Source organism: Amborella trichopoda, chromosome 4 (assembly GCF_054954075.1).
Source record: "Amborella trichopoda isolate Santa Cruz 75 chromosome 4, AtrichopodaSantaCruz75HAP2 v2.0, whole genome shotgun sequence".
In the NCBI taxonomy this organism is placed as follows: domain Eukaryota; kingdom Viridiplantae; phylum Streptophyta; class Magnoliopsida; order Amborellales; family Amborellaceae; genus Amborella; species Amborella trichopoda.
Genome location: NC_142339.1, coordinates 25,660,497 through 25,676,885, shown reverse-complemented (window position 1 = coordinate 25,676,885; position 16,389 = coordinate 25,660,497). Strand labels below are relative to the sequence as shown.

Genomic DNA, 16,389 nt, shown 5'->3' with positions numbered 1-16,389 from the left:
AAATATAATAATCAAAATACCCCTTGAAACTTTCAGAAGTATTTTGATCATTTTATTTTATTGAAAATACTTTTTTTATATTTTTCGCAAATGCAAGTTTAATAGAGGAATAGACGTGCAAAATTTGGGATCAAAATAATTTACGGAAAAAAAAATTAAAAATAAAATAGTGTAAAAATGTGACATTGTAATTGGGGAATGGAAGGTTGGATAAAGAGGAAGATAGAACTTCTATGCTGCAGAAGAAGTATAAAAAGCTTGTCCTATTATTATAAAGTGAAGTAATGGGTTTTTAGTCTCGCATCTATGGACAGAGAAACTAATGTATTTACATGCAAATACTCTTTTTATTTGTGCGCATGGAACCCAAGAGAACCATATGGAGCAAACGAAGCATGCGATTTGAGTTTGAGACACGTGCCCTTAACCCATGTATTAGAGTATGAGGCACGTGCCCCTGGCCCATGTACTGGTTGGCCTTCTAGCTTGCTTTCCGTTTTGCAGCAATTGGAATTGCTAACGAAGTTGCATTACATAGCATCGCCCATAACAATATCAAAGTTCCGAGTCACTCATGGGGATGCACCTGTCCAGAATCGCTTATAGCAATGCTACAAGTCAAAGTTGTGAATAGAAGAAAAAAAAAAATTACATATCACCATGAACGACTCGTATAACGTATAGAGAGAGTACAGACCGGAACCGTGGATGACCGCATTGAAATCAGTAGAGATCTGCCATGAAATCACACTGTCAAAGAATGAGCAAAGGTGTCTGAAACAACCAGATCAACCACCACGTGAAACAATTTCTTTTGGCCTAGCCTACGACTAGATGAAACAGAGATTGCTATTGTGCACCCATTATTGCTCTCACATTTAAATGGAACGCAGCAGTACACTCACTTGTTCAAAAGCAAACCCAAATATTTTGAAGAACAACAAATTGACAGCAACATGTTTCTTTGAGTGAAATGATCATATCTAAAGATACGTGTTCAGAAATTTTGCATAAAAAAAATATTGATTTTTAGCATGCCCAGAAGCTCAAATATGTCACAAGAAGTGAAACAATTTATGACCAAACTAGCATTATAAGACCGAAATCAAGCATTACCAACAATTCTTGAGCAAAGACGATGTAGGTTACATGTAGCCCGAGGCACAACTATTCCTGGATGGCATGACGTGTTTTGCTGTTTCTCATTGAACTTGTTGCAATTCTAACGGGAATTATATACAAAGTATACATAATAGACTGGAACACAACCCTTTGAAAGAAAGTCCACTTTAACTCCGAGCATCGATTTGCAGTTGATAGAAATTGCACATCCCAACTTGACAAATAACTAATCTGGAAACACACAGTTCCAGGATTTATAGAGTCAAGTGGAGTCATAAAGTTCACATAGATATGAGAAGCAGTAGATAGGGAACATGAAAAGTAAAACTTGCAATGTAAAACACATTGACAAAATACCAAGCATAATCACCCTCTTAGAATGATGAGACTCCACGCATTTATAATAACCAACCAGTGGTAAGATTATTCCCAATTTCAGCAAATGGAAAGATTGAACTTTCTCACAATTTTAACCCACTAAAAAGCATATAATTGAACAAGCATATTACCTCTCTACTTCACGTTTCTGTTTGTGTAATTGAACTCTCTGTGTCAAGCTCTTGCACAAAAGAAACACAGTCGCCCTGTAAAATCATAAAATTATTGCATGAATAATACCCGTCAATAGGAGCAAGGGTATAAGCATTAATACACTACCAAACCAGAAAAATGTAAGTAATTATGGACACCAACTCAAAGCTTGATTGCTCGTACCACCTTTCCATCAACTGAGACATTGGTTCCATCAGTTTGTAATAAAGGATTTGAGGACATCACTTGGGTGAAAGAATCAACCAACCGGATTGTATGGAAACAATCAATGTAATGGTAATCCCAAATATATGGCATGTTCATGTGGGTTAACAATCACAGTGTATTGCATTTGTGAAAACCATAGAGGTTGTTGCTTTCCTTAGAGGTGACCGCAGCAGTGGAGATATGTTGGCCATGTCCAGGATTTTGTTCCATGCAGTACTCAAGACGCATATCTGCAAAAAAAAAAAAAAAAAATGATACAAAGATAAATGAATGACGAATTATGCATCGGAGTAGTAGTTAATAAGACAAATGATTTATTAGACATTCGATTGTAGTTTGTTTTCAGGATGGAACCTAATGGTTTCGAAGCTTAGTCTTGGTACCCTAGGTAATTGGTTCGAATCACGAGCTCATGAATCAAACAACAAATTCCAAGGAGTATGCAACAAAAATAACTATATTTCTAGCAATACCTTGTTCAAGATGCTTGTATACCAAACTTGCATCATCCTCTTGAATCTTTTCGTCTAACCTGACAAGTGACCTGAAAAGTGACAATAAGATAGAAAATATAATGTGATACTAGGTCACTATTTATTTTCTATGTATTTGCTCAACTGAAGAAAAGAAAATAAAGGAAAACTGCTTGCTGTGGAACCATAGATCCACCTATCAGACTGCCTTAACTTTAACTTGTAGTGCTGAAAGGAGTACTCCCTGATGCTTTGTATGCAATGTATGCAAGAAGCATATTTTGAGTTAAGTGATATGGACAGATGAAATAACCAAAGCTATGTATGTTTTCATTTTGGTTATGTGAAAATCAGAACAGATTCGCCTTAATCCAATAAACCTTTCAAGGATTAAAATCTCTCTCGTTTCCTAACAATTCCAGTAAGCAGACTTCCAAGAGTAATTACATTAAGCAATAAGAAACCCGAGATTTCTTACCACCGTAAATTTTGCCCCAACCACTCTCCTGAATCTTTTTTCAAGACCAATCCCAAGTTCTGTATCTCCAAAAGCAAGGCCTATCATTTCAAAATAAATGAATCATTTTCAATATAAATGAATCATTCAATACAGTCTATGTGGGAAATTGCAGAATGAAAGATCAGACAAAGTTCAAAAAACCTGTTTCTCAGTAACCAAACTTTGGATAGTTTCTTCCTATACAGATGTGTCCTTCTGAAGGTAATCTTGGTCAAGATAAAACATCTGACTGTAGACTGATACTCAAATCACTTTTGACAGATACTTCACATAAAGACAAGTATGAGATGGATATAGCTTCTACTTATGGTTGAAGACCATCTATTGTTGTCAATTCCTCTATCTTTTTTTCATCTCCAATGTGGTTTGATCCTTTCTCTTGAGCTCATCTTGGTTGTTCTTGATTTTATTCTCTACAAATTCTTATCTTCTCTGCAAAGATAGAATCAACAAATCTTCTGAGTGGCAAACCAGAAACTAAAGGTAAAGGAGAAAAATCCACAAACACAAGCAATTATTTAGGAAGCCCATAAATCAAGGTGCTAGTTGAATCTAACAGAGTATCCGGTTTGCATCAAGCAACAAAATATGAACTGACAGGCATCTGTCAGATGTGAATGAGGAGCATCTTCAGATTTATGTGATTTTGCAATACATTCCATTAGACTTCATGAATATTGAGAGAATTGGTAACCAAAATTTCCTGTGAGCAATCAACTACAGTTCAAGAAGTGACCATACCTTTAAAGTCTTTTTCAAATAACAAAACATCATCCGCCTTCCTTTTCAATACAGTAGCTGAGTGTATCCACCTTCCTTTTCAATACAGTAGCTGAGTGTTAGACATGCAAGGAAGATGAGGAATAAGCGATCCAAATAAAGAACTGTACAATGAAAATAAATTTTGAGTGGGTAAAAACTCCAATGATTCTGCTTCAAACATAAAGCTGACAAAAGATCACACCTTCGAGACAGAAAGCCACATGCCTGATTGCTCTTGTTCGCTCACAAGCCGATGCATACTGTCAACAACTTGCTTGTTATCAGCAGTTTCTTTTTTAATAGAGTCAAATAGTAAAGATTGGTGGTGAAATCTTCTTGCAGAGAACTCCTTCTTTCGGTCTCCCATCTCAATGGATTGTTTCAATGCACATGTAGATTCCTGAATATAAGTATAACATGCCATCAGTGTTGCTAAAGAGGAAATATTGTATCTGATTGAGAATATGCCGTCTCACACTTCGTAAAAGAGCAATCAGGCATGTAGCTTCAATTCTATAAACTGTGCTAAAAAAAGCAAATCAAACCATAAAATTGATACATTATTTCTATAGTGTATTGGATTTAAACGAAGTTCCGATATATCTAAAGCAAATTTTTGAGATAAACAGAATGTTGTCATTCATTTGTTATCAATCCCATTCGGAGATTACGCGCTTGGAGAAAATTTCTAATGTTCACCATTTCATAATAGGTCTTTCCATATTTTTATGAACCAATATTTTAACTAGTATGAATTTTATAATGGATATCAGGGTTATTATAAATGAAATTGATCTTATGATTTGTAAAAATTTTATAACTAGAAATTTTATATGATAACCAAAAATAATATATAACATGAATTAAAACTAGCATGAATTTAAAAAAAATCTATGCTAGTTTCAACTAAAAATCTATGTTAGTTTCCACACCCACATTGCAAGAATCATGTGAAAGAGAGGTTACCTCTTTGTTTAAAATTGATAAATTATAATATAATCTATATTCATATTTTACATATAGAGTATTTCATATTATGTATAAAAAATTTTAATCTCCATATCCTAATTGTTTACCATTTTCAACTTAATTACTCAATGAAAATCGTCATCTTTGCTATAATATTCCGACAATTAAACATCAAATTAAAAATATTTTTATGATATTGCATCACATCTTTGCTAAATCGTCACATGCCCGGTTAATTCTTTGTCATGTGAAAAAAATAGGCTAAACTAGTACACATCTTGATGATATTGTCATGTAAATAGGATTAATCCCCAAAACCCTATTTACATCATATATATAATATGCTTCACATCTTGATGATATTGCATCTGAAATTTGGAGTGTGTGTTTTTAGCACAGTGCCAATAGTGAGTAGCATATATTGTCATAATATTATAGTTTGTCTTTGATTCCTATAATATCTTGTGAAAGTATGAATTTGTAATTTTAATCTCCGGGGACTTTTTTTTCTCACTCGGGTCTAATTTTTCAAGAAAGAGGTAAGCGGTATGTGGCCTTGGAGCACCCTACCGACAAGGTGTAGCAGTTAAGGTGCTAGGCTTGACCTATGGGATGTGAATGAAACTAGAGTACATTGGTGGGATGTACAAGCCAAAACTTGAGGTGGACTAGCCTTGGGGGCCTTGAGTTAAGAGGGCCCCACCAGCAGGATTATTCAATAGCAATCCACTCAAGACAATAGTGATCTCGATTGCAATGGCATTTATATCAGATTCATATTGTGTAGTTATTAAATCTGGATCGTGGTGGTAGCACCCCTATAGTTAATTTACCATGTTGTGGTTCCAACACCTTCAAAAAAGCTAACTCCCTAGTCTATATGAAAAAATGGCCTGTCTTCCCCACTGAATTACCCAAAAAAAAAAAAAATCTACACAGTTATCATCTCAAACTTTAATGCTCCCAAAGAACTCACTACTGTTATACTTAAATCTATCCAGATATCTTAAATTTGAATGCCCTCAAAGAACTCAAGTATTGTTATGGACACCATAATAAACTATTGCATGAATGTCATTTTGGCAAATAAAAACCATTTGTATCGTAAAATCTTAAAAATATCATCAATATACATAGTATTTCAATTTTCAATCCTAAAGTTATTTGTTTCCACCATTTTTTAGAATTGTATTTGTGTTTTTATTGACCTTTTATTCAAATTCCATGAGCCGACTTGAGAATACCGAGCCGACACCTAGCCGACTCAACGCACCTGAGTCCAGAGCTAGGTCTGGCTTTTAACACTTGTTTCTCTCATTTCTCTCAACCTGCGATTTCATTACTCCGCTCAAAGCCTGTCCAAAATCCTAAACATAAATTTGAAAGGGACATGCCACATCCTAGCCATCCATTTTTTACATCCTCATGTCTGGGTGGTGCTAAAAAAGGTCAAAACGATAGCAGGGGATACAAATCCCTTTGGTAATAGGGCATGCTGAAGCCATCCCAAAAATGGTATGGTAAAATGGCCATGAGTTAGAATGGCCCTCGGCTTTACCAATCCAGATCGGCCAAATCGGGTAATAAAGATTGCCGCAAAAAGAAATCCAGCAAACAGTAAACAAAATAAAAAATGAAAGAGAAGAAAGTCGCATAGAACCATCACAATATACTGTTTAATGATTTAAATCATCAAACCTACATATTATACGTAGGGATTAATGCAAATTTGAGAGAATAGAGCATCTTAAGAAGGAATTAACCAGGCTAACGAATATTCCCATTGAGATCAACAATTCTCAATCTAGATTGGCAATTGTCAAAAAGCAAGCTTTTTGTGCAATTTTGATAAAGATGTTCAATTCAACAGCATGTAGATTGTTTATCTCTACTTCTTTCTCTACCAATGCCTGATGGAATTAACCAGGCTAACGAATATTCCCATTGAGATCAACAATTCTCAATCTAGATTGGCAATTGTCAAAAAGCAAGCTTTTTGTGCAATTTTGATAAAGATGTTCAATTCAACAGCATGTAGATTGTTTATCTCTACTTCTTTCTCTACCAATGCCTGATGGAATTAACCAGGCTAACGAATATTCCCATTGAGATCAACAATTCTCAATCTAGATTGGCAATTGTCAAAAAGCAAGCTTTTTGTGCAATTTTGATAAAGAGGTTCAATTGAACAGCATGTAGATTGTTTATCTCTACTTCTTTCTCTACCAATGCCTGATAACTAGGTTTTCAACGAAGAGGTCTAACAAACAAAAATGTGACGTTCTTCATAAACTTAACGGCATTCAATTGAATTCAAACAAGGCCATCCAACAGCCTAGATTAAATCTGGGTCAATAGCTGAAACTCGATATGGGCCATTGAAACAAAATAGGAGAGGTACGAGAGTTGGAGTACCTTTATCTTTTCCCATATATGTAGATATATACAAATAGTGTGTGTGTGTGTGTGTGTGTGTGTGTGAGAGAGAGAGAGAGAGAGAGAGATACTCACAATAGAACCAAACTATAGTCTATAGTCATTTCTTTTATTAATGAGAGCCTCTTGTGGGTTTTCATTCCTACTGAACACTTCATCAAGTAAATGATTAACAATACCTCTCTAGTGGGGTGTTCATTGGTTTACAAAACGAACATACCCACTGTGAAGAGATGCCTCAAAGTTAAATTGACCTACACATGAGATGTAATGCACCCACGTACAAAAAATGCTATTCTCATTCAATTCGAAGCCTCACGAAAATGCTATAAAAATGTATAAATGTGAAGGAAACAAAAGAAACACAATGATCAAAGAACAGCAGTTACCAGGAGATTACCAGGAGAAAGACACGGAACGCATCCGCTGCCATCTCATCAGGCTCCACTGGCCATGTTATAGTGGTGTGGCAAACCCTGCATTATAAAATCAAAGTCTCTTTAAATACATTGTATGATCACCTGATACTAAAAGAATTTATGATTAGTTGGACAGGCTGATGCTCTCTCTCTCTCTCTCTCTCTCTCTCTCTCTCTCTCTCTCTCTCACACACACACACACACACAGCCACACATCATCTTCGCCATCATCTTCCTTACTAAGACACATTCCTATAACTAGGAACATGAGGAATGCACTATATATTTGCACTAAAGGAGCATTGGATCAATTTATACGCAAAGATCCACAGTAAAAGGACCAGAGCCTATATCCCCAGTGAGGGAATTAAGTTGCATTAGTGTTCATCATAACAACATAAAAATGATCCCAAATATTAAGAGTACATTTCCCGCACCCCAAGTTAGGAAACCGGAAGTGATCGGCGCCACTATGTCATGGAAAGCACAATAGAGATGGAAAGAAGCCAAGGGCTCTTTCATTATAGGGGAATTGGTGTTGCATTTTGAAAAGCCATTGAAGGAATGCACTGAAGCATAATTTTCCCAGTTCAAGATTTATAATTCTAAAAATAAAGTACATTGTTTTAACTAAAAAATAGACAAAAAAGGTAACTGTTAACCATTTAAAACCAACATTCGGAAACTTGAACTCCATGACTTATTCAGCCTAGATGAATTGATCAAAACAAAGTCAAACTCAATGATTAATGGATTTTGTTCAAACAACTAAATCGATTATCGATATCGTCTAGAAACACATCCAAAACATGGTAGAATTTTCCCAATTGGCAAATCAAAAACAATAGTGTTTCACAGTGTTAACCAACTCACTGGATGAACAATCCTTATTCTTATTCATTACTTTTGAATTATTTTGCTAGATACGAGCATTCGACAAGTGGATTAGATCAAGTTCAATTAGTTTGCTTCTCATAATTCGGTGCGTTTGGCAAATTAGAATAAACTGAGGTATTTTTCATTTACAAATAAATTGAGGAATTATTTGGTAATAAAGAATAAAATGAGATAAAGAAAATTATCAAAATCTAGAGTTCATAGGACTTGTGCCAGGCAAGTCAACGAATACTGAGGAAGTTGTTTGAAACTTACGAAAAGTAGAAAAAAAGTAACAAGATTCCTAAAAAATAAAAAGGAAAGAATGAGATGACCAAAAATAAATAAATGAAACTATATCTAGATAGGAGTTAAAAGAATTTCCAAAGAATGTTTCTTTTGATAATCCATTCATGCAATACATTTTATTAGAAAGTTCATCTTTGGATGCTCCCAAGATTTCTAAAATTCAATTACTATTAAGCACAATATACCACATTACAACAAAATCAACATTTCATTCCCCACAATACCGCCAATGTCACAAATGGCGGTCAAAATCTTATCCAAACACTGGAAATGTTCTGAGCAGTATAGCAGGACTCGCCGAGTGCACTCGTACTCAGTCACATAACTCGGCCTCGGCCTATGGCCAAGGCCGAGTTGCGGTAAGCTCCGGGGAAACTAACATAACACCAAAAAAAGACATTAAATATTTAAAATGCTAAAAACGTACAAAATATTGATAAACACCAATATATTAATTAGAAAAATGTTTTTCAACGATTTCAATAGTTTTTAAGATGATTTCTGGACTTTCATACTCTCTCATTTTTTTTATTTTTTTTTTCTTTTTCATAATAAGACTTTCATACTCTCTCATTTTTCTCCATTTTTCTGTAATATTCAAGTGATCACAACCAAAACGCAAGAAGATTACGGGTAAAACCCCTCTAATTTTATGTTCTAAATTAGATAAAACTTATACTCAGTAAGTTTTCTAGGGGCCAACTGAATTGCTATCTAGAGAGAAATTAATCTTAAGTGACCAATTTCTCTACAGAACTTCGGCAGCACCGACAACTCGTTCGATACAAAACAATTAGTTGTAAAGCAATTCAATGAAAATAAAACTAGGAAAGGAAGATTTCTTTACTTGAGCGGGCCAATTGGCCCAAGACACCGGAACCTAGAGTTGGGGCCGGTATCATACTGCTGGTTGATTTGCCCGCTTGCCTTTTTATTTTCTTGAAAGAACTTTCGGGAAATTGGATATTGAAATTGGTTCCTAAAAGTGGTCTAGAATGAATAGGGGCTTCAAAACTTAGGATCCCAAAAAGAAAATTTCAAGAATCTATCTTTTATAGATCTTTTTTCCTCTACTTTAGTCTTCTAATGATTTCTATTATTTCCTTTAATATTTCTGATTTCAATTATTTTTGACAAATTTATTACTTATTTTGACTTTTTTATTTTAGGGGTGTACGTAACTCGGCCGAGTCCACTCAGACTCAACCGAGTTACTCACCTCGGCCAAGGGGCAAATACCTTTACCAAGGCAAGCTTTAAAACATTAGTTCTTAGTTTCGATAAATCAAAAACTCAACTAAAATTCCCAAAAAAAACTCCTTCCTAAATCTTCAGAGTTCCTGGTTTTTGAATCAGAATATCCAATGCTCAAAAATGTCCATTTGAAAAAGAACTTCCAAATCCAAGTCCTCTTCATCTATGATTTTTTAGGGCTTTTTTTAATCTTCAAATGAGTAGAAGTGTAGAACATGAAACACTAGGCCTCTTTAGGGCTTACATACGTGTTTGCAACTAGACATTGTGACTGTATAGTGCCAGACCAAGCAAGTGATGTTTGTCTTGCTCAAGACTCGAGGCTCCCCTCATTCCAACACAATAATTGCTAGGTCCTTCAAATCTCCAATGAGTTTTTCAATTTTTTAATATACAGGTTTTTAAAATCCAAGACCTCCTGAGCCATTGTGGCGGGAGTCAAAGTTTTTAGAGCTTCATTTAGGCATAATAATTATCTAGGTCAAGAGCAGGCGTCACATGGGGTGGGGAAAGAAAGGTCATTGAATGGACACCATCAAACCCTTAGGGGGTGCAAATGGTGTACAAGTCAAGGACAGCATGAATTGATACTCCAGGCCCACATAATCAGGTGTTTGGTTGATATTTGGGGCCCACATTATTAGAGCAGTTTGGTGCGGTGAAACTTACTTCTAAAATTTTTAGCAGTGTTATACTTTTCTTGTGTTCACTCTGTCTATAATTTTAGTGTTCTACTGATATACAAAGTCATACCTTACTAGTAGTTTTGTGACTTTTTAAATCTCTAGGTTCTACTAGTGTCACAAGGTTGCTTGTAGCCTTGTACATTCTGAACCCTGTGTATTGAAATACCATTCAGAAATCCTAAAACAAGAGGTTCATTTTGTGTATGGGCTCTGATGGCATCAATGGGGCTGAACAGATTTTCTCAAAATTTTATAATGGTCTCATTCATTTTAAGCAAGCAAGAAACCACATTTCACACAAACAATCAGGTTACAAAAAGAAAGAGAGAACACTTAAATAGCAATAAACAAGAAATCCATGACCAAATATACATGAATGGATCGGCACTAACTTTTTCTCTTTCATGACAATGAGAGGATTGGACTCTTATTGGACAGCTAGCACAAATACAAGGAATCCATCTAAGAATGTACCTTCTGAAAGCCAACCACATCGGCAATGATCAACAGAGAGCATTGATTTCAGCAAGGCCGAAGCAGTAGCACTGTGGTGGGGCATCAGAGATCACACAGAATTCAATTCCACGGGCAACCCAATGATGAAAAAAGAGAAATCCTCCATTTTCAGACGATACCGTTCTCAGTGAATAATCTAATTCCTCGTATCTAAGAGAAAAAAAAAGGAGAAAAAGAAAAAAAAATCCAGATCTAAAGCTGTATCGCATCAAATTCCAGAATATTGACCAGTACTTTAAAAAAATAAAAAAATGGAAGTAAAATGAAAATCACACAGAGATGAGGTTTCCAAATCCATTGAATAGTTTACTGAACGAAATACACCCTCGATGTAGTTCTTAAACCCTAAAAATACAGATTCAATAGAGAAACAAAACAGCAAGAAACTCTGGTTCACATTAAAAATAAAAAATAAAAAAAACAAGAAGCTCTGGTTCAAATAAACTTAGGCTTTAGAGAAAAGCATGAAGAGAAAAGAGCAGAGAAGCTCATACCATTTATGGTGAAGGAGGTAGTTCGAGCTCCGCCTCACTGGTAGAGGGGTCGGAGCGACAAAGAAAAGGGCATATAAAGAAGTCGCGAGGAAAAGAGCGGGGCCTTAATTGGTCAGCGCTCGACGATTCGTAACGCTGCGCCGTACGCTCAACTCCTACAAAGCGCAGGGGCCCTCTCCCCACTAACGTCTGTTGGAGAAACGGGGCGATGTAACGGTTAACCGTCCTGTTAAGATCGATTGGGTGTTTTAAAAAAAATTTCAAAAAAATATAAAAAATAATTGATTTTGTTTGTAATGTATTTTTTTAAGAGAAAAGTTTATATAAGGTTGCAACCTTAAAATATATAATCACATATGCACTTCAATAATCTATTGGAAATGTTGTTTTAATGTTGAAAAAAACCCTCTAGTTGATCATCTCGACATTCAAATACATGAATATGAAAAAAAAATATTTTTGAGTCCCGAAAATAGTGTATTTTACGATATATTATCTAGACCGTCCATTTTCAAGATTTTCATATGTTACTTAATTTTAACCATTTTTGAAATTTAAAATTTTCTAGTTAGGTATGAAAATAGATTTTGTATCTTTTACAACAAAATTACATGTTATAATAAAATTTTAAGGTGTGCCTTAATTGGATTGTTTCAGGTTGCAACCTTATAGAAACCACACCCTTTTTTTAATACTTTTTGTTATCATGATAAAGGGTGGAAATTATTTTGGTCATTAATTTTTGTTTGTACATTTTTCCATCTCGTTTTAGAAAAATTAAAAAATACCCTTAAGTACAAATCGATTTTTTAAAAAATCTTTTTTCATTAATTTTCAACCATTTGGATGTGCTTTGTTTAATAGTTCTTAAAATACACTTTCCATATTTCATTAGATTTTTTCTGTATTTGTTATTTTTTTTAACACTTTTTTAACCGCTCGAGACTTGTTCTGTTAGAAAGGTTGAATCGGTCGGTTAACCGGTTAGTCTAGTTGAACTGCTTCTAGGCCCATGTCTGGTTAACTGTTCTAGTTCAATTTTGCTAACACTGCCACTGACCCACCTAAAAAACATAGCATTGTAAAAGGAAGAGTTTTTTTTAGGAAAAAAGCATAGGCTTAATTGGTTAAGACCTGATGATTTGCAACGCTATGTCCTAAACTCAATTCTTACCTAAGGTACGGGCCCTCTCCCTACTTACTCACCCAAAAAAAAGAGAAGGCACGACGTTATGGAGGAAAACTCTAATGACAAAGGAAATATACCTTTGCTTGCAAGGGTAAGGGGCCCTCTCCCTTCTTACTCACCCAAAAAAAAGAGAAGGCACAGCGTTGTGGAGGAAACTCTAACGACAAAGGATATATGCCCTTACTCTCACAGGGTGAGAGACACGTGAAAGAAAACTAACGACAAAGGATATATGCCCTTACTACTCTCACAGGATGACAGAGACGACGTGAAAAAATGCACTCAAATTTTCAGTGAAAAATCCCGCACACCCCACCCCATGCACAGACAATTATTTAGGAGGAACATCGAAAAGGGGGAAATGGGTGTTTCGACTTTCATCCCTTTACATCGTTTCCAAACCTGTGAAATGTACAGCAAGGGTAAAAGTGACTTTCATCCCTATACATCGTTTCCAAACATGTGACTTTCGTCCCTTTACATCGTTTCCAACACATTTGAAGTGTACAGTAAGGATGAAAGTCGGGCACTTTCACCTTGTTACATGGTCATCAGGCAATTGTGACCAATTTGTTTCTTTATTATTTTCATCGCCTCTTAGGACTTAAATTACTAGAATGCCCCTTAGAGTTATTACTTTTCAATCCTGAAAAAAGGTAATTTTGAAATTTTTAATATTTTTTAGGGTATCTAAAAAAAATAAAATAGAAAAGCAACGTATCAAATGTTAATTGGGATCATTTGAACGGTCTAATGATTTTGCATAGGGATATCTGGCAAAAAAGTAACTTCCCTTCATAAGAACAGGGGTTTTTAGTCCCACACAAAGTTCTGGACATGTTTTTCTATCCTTTGTTCTATAAACATAATAAAAAAATTTGTTCCTCGTTGGAGACATACTTCACATCGGTATCTAAAGTACCATTGGTGCGTCCAAAGGGACAATTGGTGCTTTTGGATGTGATAATGGTCGATTATTGGTAAGTTACAAGTATGTAACTTCATTACATTGGAATTATGGCTTTTCAAGTCCTTGACAACAACATTTTTATGGCATCTGCTCACAGTGGGAGTGAGCAAGAGCGAAGTGACTCAATGATCTTGGCAAACTAGCACCAAGAATCACAAACGCCTTGTCATGAGGCTTGAGTGTGAGAGGCACCATATCGAGAGAATTGAGGGTTACCTCAAGTCGAGGTCAGATTGTTTTATGCCTCGTGGTAGTATGATGGCTAGGGTGACGTGAAAAACCTATAGTTTTTATGATACAAGTTCAAGTAATTAAGAGATATGACCCTCTATGAAAAATGTTAAGCTTTTTAGATAATATAAGCCCAAATTCCTCACCTTGAATCTTCCAATGACATGTGTATATACAACAACATATAGGAAGCTGTTATTTTATAGTCAATCTACATGAAAGAGAAATACATAGATATCAAGAGAGAATCCCCTACATCTACTAGAGTGCATGTCCTCAAGGGTGCACCTGTAATTTATTATAACATGAGAATCCAGAGCTTTGTATTGAGTAGACTTTGATAAGACAAGCATGGCCCCTACTAAGAAGTAGAGTGTCAATTATAACAATTCAAAATCCTTAAAAATAAAAAGGTTAACATTAGGATGGGTTGTGAAAGATGGATTTAATAATTATATAATTTCTTTTTTAAAAGAAGTTATTTCTACCTATCAAGTAATAATGTATAACATTGTCATCTTAATAACCGAAAAAGTTTACATTTTTAGTAATGTTTAAAAAAAAAAGTTGGAATTTTTTCTAAAGGACATGGTATTGTACGAGTAAAATTTCAAGATACTAACTTTCATTGTACTATTGTAAAAATTTCAAATTTACTCTTTCTTAATGATTAAGTTAGCAATACAAATATTTTTTAAATAAAAAATAATATTTTTATAAATAGGCCCATCACAACCCATTCTGTTATTAATCTTTGTATTTTGGGGTGTATATGTGTGTGTGTGTGTGCGTGTGTGTGTGTGTTTGTGTGTGTGTAATGATTTCATGTCATTATATCACTCTAATATAATGAAACCACACTCTTATAAAATAATGTTTGTGGCATTTGTACGACCCCAAAAGCTGCACACACTCTCTTCATCCGAACAATGAATCTAAATAAGATAAAACTTTATTTGCACCCTAGACATAATCAAAACAAATCCCCTCTAACAATGAATATAGACCATTCATTTGGTGAATTTCAAGATCTATGCCTTTACAGAATTAAAATCAATTTTTCTTTTTTTAACATTGTTAATCTAATAAGAATAAAGTTACAAAAAAAATTGAAAAGGAGACATATCTTTCTAAGGCTTTGATCTAAGCATCTCACTAAAATGGACAACCTAAGTTAGTTAGGCTAGAAAACATTTTTTCGGGTGTGTTTTCACATTTTTGCCTTCTTTTGTAATTGCTCATTTGAATGAAAAGACCCTATATTAAAAATTTGGGATAAACAACTGGCCAGAATATGATTCAGAATTTTGAAAACGAAGCAGATTGAGCAAATCTATAAATATTGAAAATAAATTATCCAGATAACTTGCTACAAGGTGGAATATTTTTAGGACTTAAAGTTTATTTTTACTTTATATTCATGAATCTCAAGGTTGTGATGATCGATTGTAATGTTTTCCTACTTTAAAACACTCTTTTGCATTGATTTTTTAGGTGCACCTTACTTCTATACTATAAGGTTGCAACGTTATATAATTTTTTCTATATATATACAAGGGTGATGTTTGTATAAGATTGCCTCCTTAAATTGTAGAAGTAGGGTGCACCTTTAAAATTTACTTAGGGGTATTGTTCTAGTTCCAAAACATAATAATGACTTGAAAATCTATTTCCATCACAGGCAATAAAATTTAAATTTTGAAAAAAACAGATAGAGCAAATCTATAAGCACGTGAAAATCTTAAAATTAGACAGTCTAAATAACTTGTTACAAGATGCATTATATTTTGGACTTGAAATTCTTATTTCTCTCATGTCTATACATCTCGAAGTCTAGATAATTAATTAAAGGGTTGTCCAATACTGAAACACTCTCTTTTGTAGGATTTTTTAGGTGCACCTTACTTCAATAGTATAATCTTGCAACCCCATATAAATTTGTTATCATTTTGTGTTAATGTAGTGGTTATTTTGTAAAAAGTATAAATTAATTGTTTATTATTACTTTATGGGCACGTGGTTTGACAATAAATTCTACGCTTTTTTTGTTGAGAAAAGTTGTATAAAATGCCCTTGTAATTGTTAGGCATTTTTTAGATCTAAAATTTAAGGATCTGTTTTTAATTGCGATTGAATATTTTTAACATAAAAAACTTTTTATTTTCTAAAAATTCTATATATGATTTTTAGTTGAAGTAAATTATACCCAAGGGAACATAAATCACATGACATGTGTATGTTGTATGTATTATATATATCGAATTATATATTATGAAACCATTTACCATGTCACAAGGAGGTCACAATCACTCCTAGTCATTAGATATCAAATTGGATGGCTTCGAGTGTGTCACAAAGTTTGATATTTTTTTTTTTTTAATTTAGTCAATGATACGCTTATAAC

At 34.3% G+C, this 16,389-nt stretch overlaps 1 long non-coding RNA gene across 50 annotated transcripts; it reads right to left on the bottom strand.

The window, feature by feature from the left end:
- Positions 1-496: 496 nt before the first annotated feature.
- Positions 497-11,800, bottom strand: LOC18424786 (uncharacterized). Of its 50 annotated transcripts, none has more exons than XR_016054306.1 (13): positions 11,596-11,800; positions 11,060-11,130; positions 7,442-7,517; positions 3,839-4,036; positions 3,616-3,706; positions 3,170-3,306; positions 3,016-3,075; positions 2,833-2,912; positions 2,355-2,425; positions 1,837-2,111; positions 1,632-1,706; positions 1,117-1,353; positions 497-734 (listed from the first exon to the last, which is right to left on the bottom strand). It is a non-coding gene; the product is annotated as an uncharacterized LOC18424786 (long non-coding RNA). The 50 variants fall into 50 exon arrangements; XR_016054305.1 differs by having other exon boundaries at positions 1,840-2,111; XR_016054290.1 differs by having other exon boundaries at positions 3,616-3,690.
- Between the last annotated feature and the right edge of the window lie 4,589 nt (positions 11,801-16,389).